Source organism: Erythrolamprus reginae, chromosome Z (assembly GCF_031021105.1).
Source record: "Erythrolamprus reginae isolate rEryReg1 chromosome Z, rEryReg1.hap1, whole genome shotgun sequence".
NCBI lineage: Eukaryota > Metazoa > Chordata > Lepidosauria > Squamata > Dipsadidae > Erythrolamprus > Erythrolamprus reginae.
In genome coordinates, this window is record NC_091963.1 from 70,200,598 (window position 1) to 70,211,434 (window position 10,837).

The window sequence follows — 10,837 nt, forward strand, 5'->3', positions numbered from 1 at the left end:
GCTCCTCCACTGCAAAAATATATGGACAACTCACCTAGATCAAGGGAAATCTACAGATGCTATTTATATTGACTTCTGCAAAGCCTTTGATTCAGTGGTCCACGACAAATTACTCCTAAAACTCAAATCCTATGGCATCTCAGGATCCCTCCATAGCTGGATTACAGCATTCCTGTCAAACAGACAACAAGTGGTCAAAATAGGAAGCATCATATCCACCCCCGTCCCAGTTAAAAGCGGTGTTCCCCAAGGTAGTGTACTGGGACAAACGCTCTTCATTCTCTACATCAATGACCTTTGTGATTACATCACAAGCAACTCTGTCCTCTTCGCCGACGATGTAAAACTCTTCAACACCACCGATAACACAACTGCTCTCCAAAAAGACCTTGACGCTGTTTCTGAGTGATCTAACACATGGCAATTCCAAATCTCAACTAACAAATGCTCTGTCCTACACATTGGGAAGAAGAATTTGAACTCCAAATACGAACTGAATAATCAAATTATCACAGATAATCCCCACTCGGTTAAAGACCTTGCTATACTAATAACGAAAGATTTAAGTGCCAAAACCCACTGCAACAATATAGCCAAGAAGGCTTCAAGAGTTGTAAACCTAATCCTACGTAGCTTCTGCTCTAGCAATCTCACACTACTTACCAGAGCTTACAAAACTTTTGCCAGATCCTTCCTCAAATACAGCTCATCTGTTTGGAATCCATATCACATCTCAGACATTAACACCCTTGAAAATGTCCAAAGATACTTCACCAGAAGAGCCCTTCACTCCTCCACTCGAAATAGAATACCCTATGAGACTAGACTTTCAATCCTGGGCCTAGAAAGTTTAGAACTAAGACACCTTAAACAAGATGTAAGTATTGCCCACAAGATCATATGCTGCAATGTCGTGCCTGTTGGTGACTAGCTTCAATCACAACAACGCAACAGATTTAAACTTAATATTAACCGCTCCAAACTTGACTGTAAAAAATATGACTTCAATAACCGAGTTGTCGAAGCATGGAACTCATTACCAGACTCCATAGTGTCATCCCCAAACCCCCAACACTTTACCCTTAGATTATTTACGGTTGACCTATCCAGATTCCTAAGAGGTCAGTAAGGGGCGAGTACAAGTGCACTAGAGTGCCTTCCGTCCCCTGTCCTATTGCTCTCCTATATCTCCTATATCTTCTTCTATTCCTATATCTCTTCTTCTATTCTTTCATTGTTTATTCTTCTATTTATTCTTCTATTCATTCATATGTTCTATTACTATACCTTCTTTTCTATTATTTCTTAGATATATTTTACTATGAGTATCTCCTCTATAACCTTCATCATGTATTTTACTATGTGTATATAGATATATACCCACTAAAACCCACATTGTGTATTGGACAAAATAAATTAATTAATTAATTAATTAATTGATTGATTTCTGCTGGATCATTAATTAAAACTAAATAATCCACATGATTCATAGTAATCTGTCCAATTTCTCTCTTGACATCATTTCTATCACCATCTGTTCCTGCAGTTTCCAGTATCTGTTGGTCAAATTTGTAGCATTTACTTCTCCATATCTGTATTTAATCCTTTTGCTGCCACCATTGCTGAAAATTCCCTTTAAGTCCACAGTTTCTTGTAATTCTCCAATAAGTTCAGTTGTAGATTCAGAACAATCCCTTATTGAAGATTTACATTCTTTAATACTTCTGCAAAGATCATTGAACAAATCCCTTATCTCCTGCATTCCCATCTCTTCAATCACTGTGGAAGCAACTTTTTCAGCTTTCTAAACATTTTTTTCCAACATCCTAGCACATCACGACCATCAATTCTCCTGCAGGAATTAGTATGTAGTATGTAGTAGTTTTGTCTTTTTCCCCCAGAGTTCATTCAAAGTTCATACTCAGTATTCTTTCATTTCTTCCTTATCACCTATTGCATATCAACATTCCAGCTTGTTTCTTTCTCCAAGGTCATAGCTGGTCAGAGAGTCCACAGATAAATAAAGCTCATTTCAAATTTCCCCAAACAAATCCTCAACCAGCAGATGGCAACAGGACTTGAATACCAAATTCCTTTTAATTTTGTTTTAAAAGCAGAAAGAAAAGTTTTTAGTTTAATTTTAGTTATTTTTAAATCTAAATTGCAAATATATATATATATATATATTTGCAATTTATATATATTTGCAAATATATATACAAGTCCCAGTGAGGATATGGCTAACTGATGAGGCCAAAATAAGACCAAAATAGATCTATCCTAATCTCCCTTAATTTTCAAATTCAGGAAAAACATGTGTGACGCACACACACACACACACACACACACACACACATATACATACATACATTGCATCAACCTGGGTTTTAGCTGTAACTTTCAAAGTTATTTCAATAACAATTGAATGCTTCAGATATTGATTACCTGCTTTCCCTCATCTTCTCTTTATTTTTAGAAGATAAATCCAAAAGTACATTTCTTAAAAAGGTACTTCCCTCTGGCAAAATAGCTTACCATACTTCAAGTGTTTTCTTTCTCTTCACCCTCAAGCACAAAACTTACAATTCTTTCCTTCCCATATGACTTCCAGTTTTCAATTCATCTCTTCCTGTAATGTAGTTGCAGCAGTTAGTGCAACTGAAGCTGCTTCTCATTGCCATCGGTGGAGGTTCAAGGCAGGCTCCCTGTGGGGTATGCTGACCTCAAAACAGATTGCCAGCCAAGTTCCTTTTTTTACCTCCCCTTCAGGGAAGATCTGGGCTGATTCAAAAAGAATCAGCACCCCAGAATAGCGGGGATTCAGGGCTCTCCCACAGGAGTGCAAGGCAGTCTCCTGCTTGAGCAGGGGGGTGGACTGGATGACCTCCAAGGTCCCATTCATCTCTATGATTCTGTATCAGTCTCCTGCTTGAGGATGTGGTTGGACTAGATGGCCTCCGAGGTCCCCTCCATCTCTATGATTCTGTATCAGTATCATGCTGGAGCAGGGGGTCAGACTACATGGCCTCTGAGGTCCCCTACTACTACTAACATTATGTAACAGTTTCCTGCATGATTAGGGGTTTGGATTAGATGGCTTCTGAGATCCCCTCCAACTCTACATTATGATTCTATAGTGTGATGGAAAGGAGAAAAGAGAAGGAAATGGGAAGGGAATGAGGCTTATTGCACTTTGAAGATTATCAAAATTAGTTCAGAGAGAAGTTTAGCTGGGCTGAAATTTAGCTGGACTGGAATTTCCTTTCATTTGATTAAGAATAAAGGGAGATAACCCTTCCCAAATTAGCTCTCCCCCCCTTTTTGTGAGGACTGCTCCGATTCGCTGGTGGCAAAATGTGATCTGCGGCCAAAAGGCTGGGGGTGAATGTAGTTCTTTGTGATGGAAGGGCTGGGCCAAACAGCTATGGACCTTTTGCCAAGGGAGAAAAGGCAGTGGCCAATTGTCAGAGAAGAAAGGCTGGAGAAGAAAGAGCTGCAGCCAACTGGTGGAGGCAAAATGTCTTATTCCCTTCTCATCAGTAGACTAGACAGACCCAGTACTTGTAACCATTGATTGTATATTTTAGGCTCTAATCCCCTAATCATCTTGGTTACTCTTCTCTGCACTTTTCCTAAAGTCTCTACATCTGTTTTACAATATGGTAACAAAAACTGGGTGTTTTTTCTAGATGTAGTCTTATTAAGGCTTTACAGAGTGGTATTAGTACCTCACTTATCTTTATTGTATGCCACTGTTAAGGCAATTTAGGATTGCATTGGCTTTTTTGGCTGCCGGTGCTCATATTTAATTGGTTGTCCACTAAGACTCCAAGAATCTTCCCACAGTTACTGCTATTTAACCTGGTTTCACCCAGTCTATATGTATACTTTTGATTTTTCATGCCTAAGTGTAAGACACTACTTTTCTCTGCATTGAATTTCATTGTGTTAGATCGGCCCAGGGTTCATGTCTGTCAGGATCCATCTGGATCTTAAGTCTATCATCTAGGGCCTTGATGGTGAACGTTTTTTTTCATCGGGTGCCAAAAGAGCATGTGTGCATGCTATCGTGCATATGTGAGTGCCCACACCCCTAATTCAATGCTAGGGAAGGGTGAAAACAGCTTTCTCCACCCCCCTGGAGCCCTCTGGAGTCTAGAAACGGCCTGTTTTCCAACTTCTGGTGGGCCCAATAGGCTCGTGTTTTGCCTTCCCCAGGCTCCAAAAGCTTCCCTGGACCTGGGGGAGGGTAAAAACATCCTCCTCCATCCCCCTGAAGGCTCTCTGGAAGCCAAAAACGCCCTCCCAGAGCCTCTGTGCAAGCCAAAAATCAGCTGGCTGGCACACACATGCATGTTGGAGCTAAGCTAGGGCAATCTGTTTGTGTGCCAGCAGATATGGCTCCACGTGCCACGTTGGCACCCATGCCATAGGTTCACCATCACTGATCTAGGGTGTTGTCTATTTCTGTTTGCCTGACCTGAAGAAAACTCTGTGAACCATCAGAAGAGATGGCAGCCATTATGGCTGAACTGAAGCCACGAAGACAGCTGAAATGGAAATGAAGTAAGGAAATATCTTGTAACAGTGTGCTCAGTCTGGGTAAGAGTTTTCTCGTTTTTGTCATGGAATTTTCCCTAAAGCACTCCCTTTGGAAAGTGGGACTCAACAGAGGCAAATAGCAGTAAGTAAAGACCTGGAGTTACTGTCAGATTTGGTAAAGGAAGAACATAAATTGTCGTCAGAAGTAATATTAAAAATAAGACACAGACTGCATTGGTTAGCCCTTTAAAAATTAAACAATGTAAAATTCTTAATAAGGATCAATGAAGATGAAGACAAATAGGTATAAATTTAGAAATTAGAAATGGCGAAAAGATTTCTTTTTAAATTTGGGAACTATTCTATAAAATAGCAGAAGTTAGAAATCTAGATATTTAAACAAAGATGAAATAATTTGTGTAATTGAATAATGAACATTGAATAATTAAGATAAGTAAACTATGATTATTTGAAAACTAATGGTTATAAATATGATGTTTACTTGATAATAATAATGATAATGATAATAACAGAGTTGGAAGAGACCTTTGAGGTTTACTAGACCTGCTTAAGCACGAAACCCTACACTACTTCACACAAATGGTTATCCAACATTATTCTGGATTCTGGTTAGAACTTTAGTTAAATTGGAAATAATGCTTACTGAATGCAAGATTTCATAAACAAAAACTCCATCTTTATTTCTCCTCTCCTCCGTATTCAAAATGCATTACAGGCAGCCTTATCTTAATGATTATAGCACACCAAAGCATTCCTTCAGGCCTCCTGCCTTATCTTAAGATTTATGTCTGCTATTGGTGGCCACCCTGCTGGATCCCCGTTATAAGGACAACATCACCTCCTTGATCCCAGCACTTGAGTGGGAGCGCAAAATGAGAGAGTACAAGCATGCACTCATGGATGCGCTACTGGCAGAGATCCCACAGCAAGTGGTGGCACACGGAGTAGAGGAGAACGCAGTCGCCAATGCTGCAGGAGCTCTGGCAGCACCTCACAGGGGAGGGTGAACATGGCCACAATGTGGGAATACCTATTCCATCATCCCACACATCCATCACCATCGGATGTGATGGCCCATACCAGAAGGCAGAATGTGACACGCATGGTGGATGACTACGTCTGTTGGTACTTAGCGATGCCTCCACCCCCTTCAATTTTTGGGTAGGTAAATTGGACACGTGGCCAGAGATTGCCCTCTATGCCCTGAAAGTGCTGGCCTGCCCTGCGGCATGTGTCCTGTCCAAGCGTGTGTACAGCACCGCAGGAGGGGTCATAACCGACAAAAGGATCTGCCTATACACAGACAACTTGGACATACTTACATTCCTTAAAATGAACCAGGTGTGGATCCCATGGGACTTGGCTGTGCCACCACCTGAGTGAGTGGTTAGAGCGTTTGCTACTACCACCACCACCACCGACTCCGCCCCCAACAGCTGTAAAATTCATGTTATGTATGTATATAATCAGGTATATTTTTATGGAAAAAGTTTGTGTTTGAATCCTGTCAATGGTATAACTGGAAGTGCCTATCAATAAAATTATTTTTTTCACAGATGTTTTCTGAGAGCCTAAATGCATGTCCCTTCCCAGAATTGTCATTTGTAAAAATCTGAGATGTCCAGGTGTATTTTCATGGAAAAATTTGTGTGTATCCTGGGTGCGAATCCTGGCAGTCAATGTCTGTACTGTACTGTGCATCTGGCCAGGAAAAAAAGAAATATTTTTTGCACAGATGGTTCCATGGAGCCTAAATGCATGTTCCCTCCAAGGTGTGCCACCTTTTGAGAAGCTGAGATATGCAGGTGTGTTTTTATGTAAAAATCTGTGTGTGTTCCGAGTTCTAATCCAGTCAATTGCTGTACTGCGCACCTGGCCAGGCAAAAAGATTATTTTTGGCAGAGCTGGTTCCATGGAGCCTAAATTCATGTTCCCTCCCAGAACTGTCACCTTTTGAAAAGCTGAGATATCCAGGAAATATCATGGAAAAATTTGTGTGTTTTTTTTATTTTTACGGAAAAGGATGCCACAGCGGCGCTGGAAGCAAAAGGAGGTGAGGAATCCCTTGCTGGGATTTCAGGGGCAGGGCTTTGACGTCATGGAGACTCCTTCCTGGCACGTGGCTTTATTTCCAGAAGAGTTTGGGTCTGGGTTTGGGTTCGGCAAACTCACCCGAACTTCATGGCAAAGTTCGGCCGAACTCGCCGAACCCAAACTTCGTTGGGTTCGCCCAACACTAGCACTAACCCATCCAAGTAGAATGAATTGGCACAATATATTACAATATAAGGATATTTTGACAGATGAAGGGAAGCTGAAATCGATCCAAAAATTAGAGAAACAAGGGACTAAATCGATCCAAAAATTAGAGAAACAAGGGACTAAAATGGACTGGTTTATGAGATCGCAAACACAGACAAGATATGAAAAAGTTAGCCAAACAGAGGGTATCATGTTGGAGAAGACTCAATTAGATAAAATACTTATAGGCGTAGATGAAATTTTAATTAAGAAGTTATATAATTATTTACTTCATGTTGAGGTAGAATTTGCACAAATGTAAGATACTATGGTTAAATGGGCACAATTTTTTAAAAAATAATATTTTATTGAAAAAAATAGATTGACTTACAACTATACATTATATTACATTCAAGAGAACAAAAAGAAGCTATACACAGATAGAACAAATACAAGGGGGGGAGGACAAAGAAAAAGGGAAAGAAAAACATTACATTGAAAAAAAATTACATTAAAAACAAGAGAGACAACCTCTCTACTTAATTATTTTTGCTTATATGTTTCTATGTCTTTGCAGTACAGTGATCCCTCGATTTTCGCGATCTCGATTTTCGCGAAACGCTATATCGCGATTTTTCAAAAAATAATAAATTAAAAATACGTGCGAGAGAAGGGAAGGAAGGAGGGAAGGAGGGAGGGAAGGAGAGAAGGGAAGGAAGGAGGGAAGGAGGGAGGGAAGGAAGGAGGGAGGGAGGGAAGGAGAGAAGGGAAGGAAGGAGGGAAGGAGGGAAGGAAGGAAGGAGAGAAGGAGGGAGGGAGGGAAGGAGAGAAGGGAAGGAAGGAGGGAAGGAAGGAAGGAGGGAAGGAGGGAGGGAGGGAAGGAGAGAAGGGAAGGAAGGAGGGAAGGAGGGAGGGAGGGAAGGAGGGAGGGAAGGAGAGAAGGGAAGGAAGGAAGGAAGGAGGGAGGGAAGGAGGGAGGGAAGGAGGGAGGGAAGGAAGGGGGCAGGCATTCTAAAAGCCGAGAAGCCGTTGCCACAAGCGCTGCTGAAGGAGGACTCATGCCCCAAGAAAGCCGGTGAGAGGGGCGAATCAGGCGGGCGGGGGGTAGCGGCGAGGAGCCCGGAGGCGATGGGGGGGGGCCGGCATGAAAAACAACCATTGCCAGCCTCCGAACTTTCGTCGCTCCACCATCTGTGCATGCGCAGCCATGGAAAAAGGGCGCGCATGCGCAGATGGTGTTTTTACTTCCGCACCGCTATATCGCGAAAAATCGATTATCGCGAGAGGTCTTGGAACGGAACCCTCACGATAATCGAGGGATCACTGTATTTCATATTGTTGGCTTAATTACTTTCAAATTCATTCTACTATACTGTTTTATTATTGTTACTAGTACATTATATTAATAGTAAAAAATAAAATATCAAAGCTAATTGCAATTTATATAAACAATTTGTTCTTAATCAAGTTAGTATTGCTCATTTTCCATAACTGAACCAAGATTAAAGTCATTTTTTGTTATCTGAAATCTGTCCTATCCAAACATATTTCATCTTAGTTTCTTTAATGTCACCTCGATGTGTTGTATTGAAATTATCTATTTATTTTTTTGCAACCTATTATACCATTTATCCAATATTCTGTACAAAAACTGAGTCTTCTTTCTCCTTTATTCTCAGAGTTAATCTATTCATCTCTGCCAGTTCCATTATTTTATTTTTAATATGTATATGGGTGGGTGCGGTGTCTTTCTTCCATTATTGTGCATAGCAGATTCTTGCTGCTGTGATTAAATGTATAATCAGGTATCTATTATCTTTATTTATCCTCCAATCAATCATACTTAATAAGAATATTTCAGGTCTCAATTCTAGGTCAATTTGTGTGATATCTTTTATCCATTTTTTATTTTTTTCACCAATATGTCCTGGCCTTCACACAGGTCCACCACATATGAAAATATGTGTCCAGCTCTACTTTGCATTTCCAGCATTTGTGGGAGATCCCTGGATAAATTTTAGCCAGTCTTGCTGGGGTAAGGTGCCAATGATAAAATAATTTATATAGATTTTCTTTATATGCCACGGATATTGTAAGTTTAATATATTGTAGTTCCATATATTTTCCCAATCATCTAAATCAATTGTATGACCTATATTTTGTGTCCAAATAATCATGACCTCTTTTACTCTTTCTTCTTCCATTTTGTTTTTAAACATGCAATTATAAAGTTGCAAAATAGTTTTTCCCTCTGGACCCATTAAAATTTTGTCTATTTCTTGATAGTTCAATTGAAAGCTGAATTTAGCCAAATGTACTCTGTACTTATTGTGCAATTGAAGATACAACCACCAATCAATGATGAATCCTTCTACCATCAATTCTTCTCTTGATTTAAGTTCATTTTGCTCATTGAGTAATTTTTTATAAGTAATTTTATTATTTGCATGAAGTAAGTTTGAGTATATTACTGCTTCCAATGGTGATAGCCATTTGGGAATTTAGAATATAGAATTTTTCCCTATTTTCCAATTTTTCATTAAAATACCTCTTACCATGGTTCCTGAAATATTTGTGAATCTTATTTCCATTGTTCTATATCTATTTATGCCGCCCACATTGTAGGTTATACCCTTCAATTGTTAACAGTATTTTGTTTAATAGTAATACCCAATCTTTTAGCCACATAGTTATTGCAGCTTGGTAGTATAGTTTCCAGTCGGGTAGATCCATTCCTCCCTGGCATTTTCTATCTTGAATAAGATTGTGCTTGATTCTAGATTTTTCCCTTTCCAAATGAATTTCCTGATAGATCTATCTAGTTCTTTATAAAAAATGTCTTCCATTTTAATTGGAGCAGTCTGAAATAAGTAGAGCAGTTTTGGGAGTATATTCATTTTGATTGCTGAAATTCTACCCAATAATAAAATTGGTAATTTGGTCCATTTTTGAAGATCTTTTTGTATATCTTTTAATAATTTCATATAATTATCCTCCTTCATCGAAATACATTTTGCAGACAGCCAAATTCCCAAGAATTTCTTTTGTCGATTTAATTCCCATTAATTTTTCTAAGTCCTCTATGTCTTTTTTGAGAGGTTTTTAGATATCAACTTTGTTTTACTTTTATTGATTATTAGCGCCACTACTTTCCTAAAATTTTCCATTTCCTTTTGTAAAATGGGTCCCGAATGCAATGGATCTTCAATAATATAGACCATATTGTCTGCAAAAACTTCGGTTTTGTATTGTTCATCCTTTTTTTTAATCCTTTAATATCCTGATTGGCTCTTACTTTGTTCAATAACACTTCTATATATACTAAATACAATAGGAGGGACATTGGACAACCCTGTCTGACTCCTTTTTTAATATGAATTTTTTCTGTCTTGTCTCCATTAATCAGAATAGACGTTATTTGTTGGGAATATATATTCTCTATTATTTTAGTAAATTTGTCACCAAATTGCATTTTCTTAATTTGAGTTATTAGAAAATTCCAATTTACATTATCAAATGCCTTCTGAGCATTAATACAAAGAAGAGCCATCTGTTTATCCGATCTTACCTCATAGTATTCTAATACCTCCATTATTAATCTGGTATTATTTCTTACATGACGGTTGGGGAGAAAGTTGTTTTTGGTCTGGGTGTTTTTAATATTTCGGCCATAATAGAAACAAAAATTTTATAATCTGTATTGAGTAATGATATGGGCCTTTAGTTTTGTATCTGACATTTGTCCAACCCCTCTTTCTGTAATAGAGTAATATATGCCTCCCCCCATGACGTTGGCATCTTACCTTTATTTAAAATTTTATTGAATAATTCCAATAATCTGCTTCCATATATATTAATAAATGTTTTGTAAATTTCAGACAGGTGTCCATCCAGGAGCCTTGTTATTTTTTGTTTCTGTATAGCTTTCTGTAATTCCTCCTGCGTAATTTCCCTATTTAAGTTATTCTCATGTCCTCCGTCAATTGTGGCAAACTTTGGCTCGTAAATAATTTTTGATTTCTGACTTTTTCAT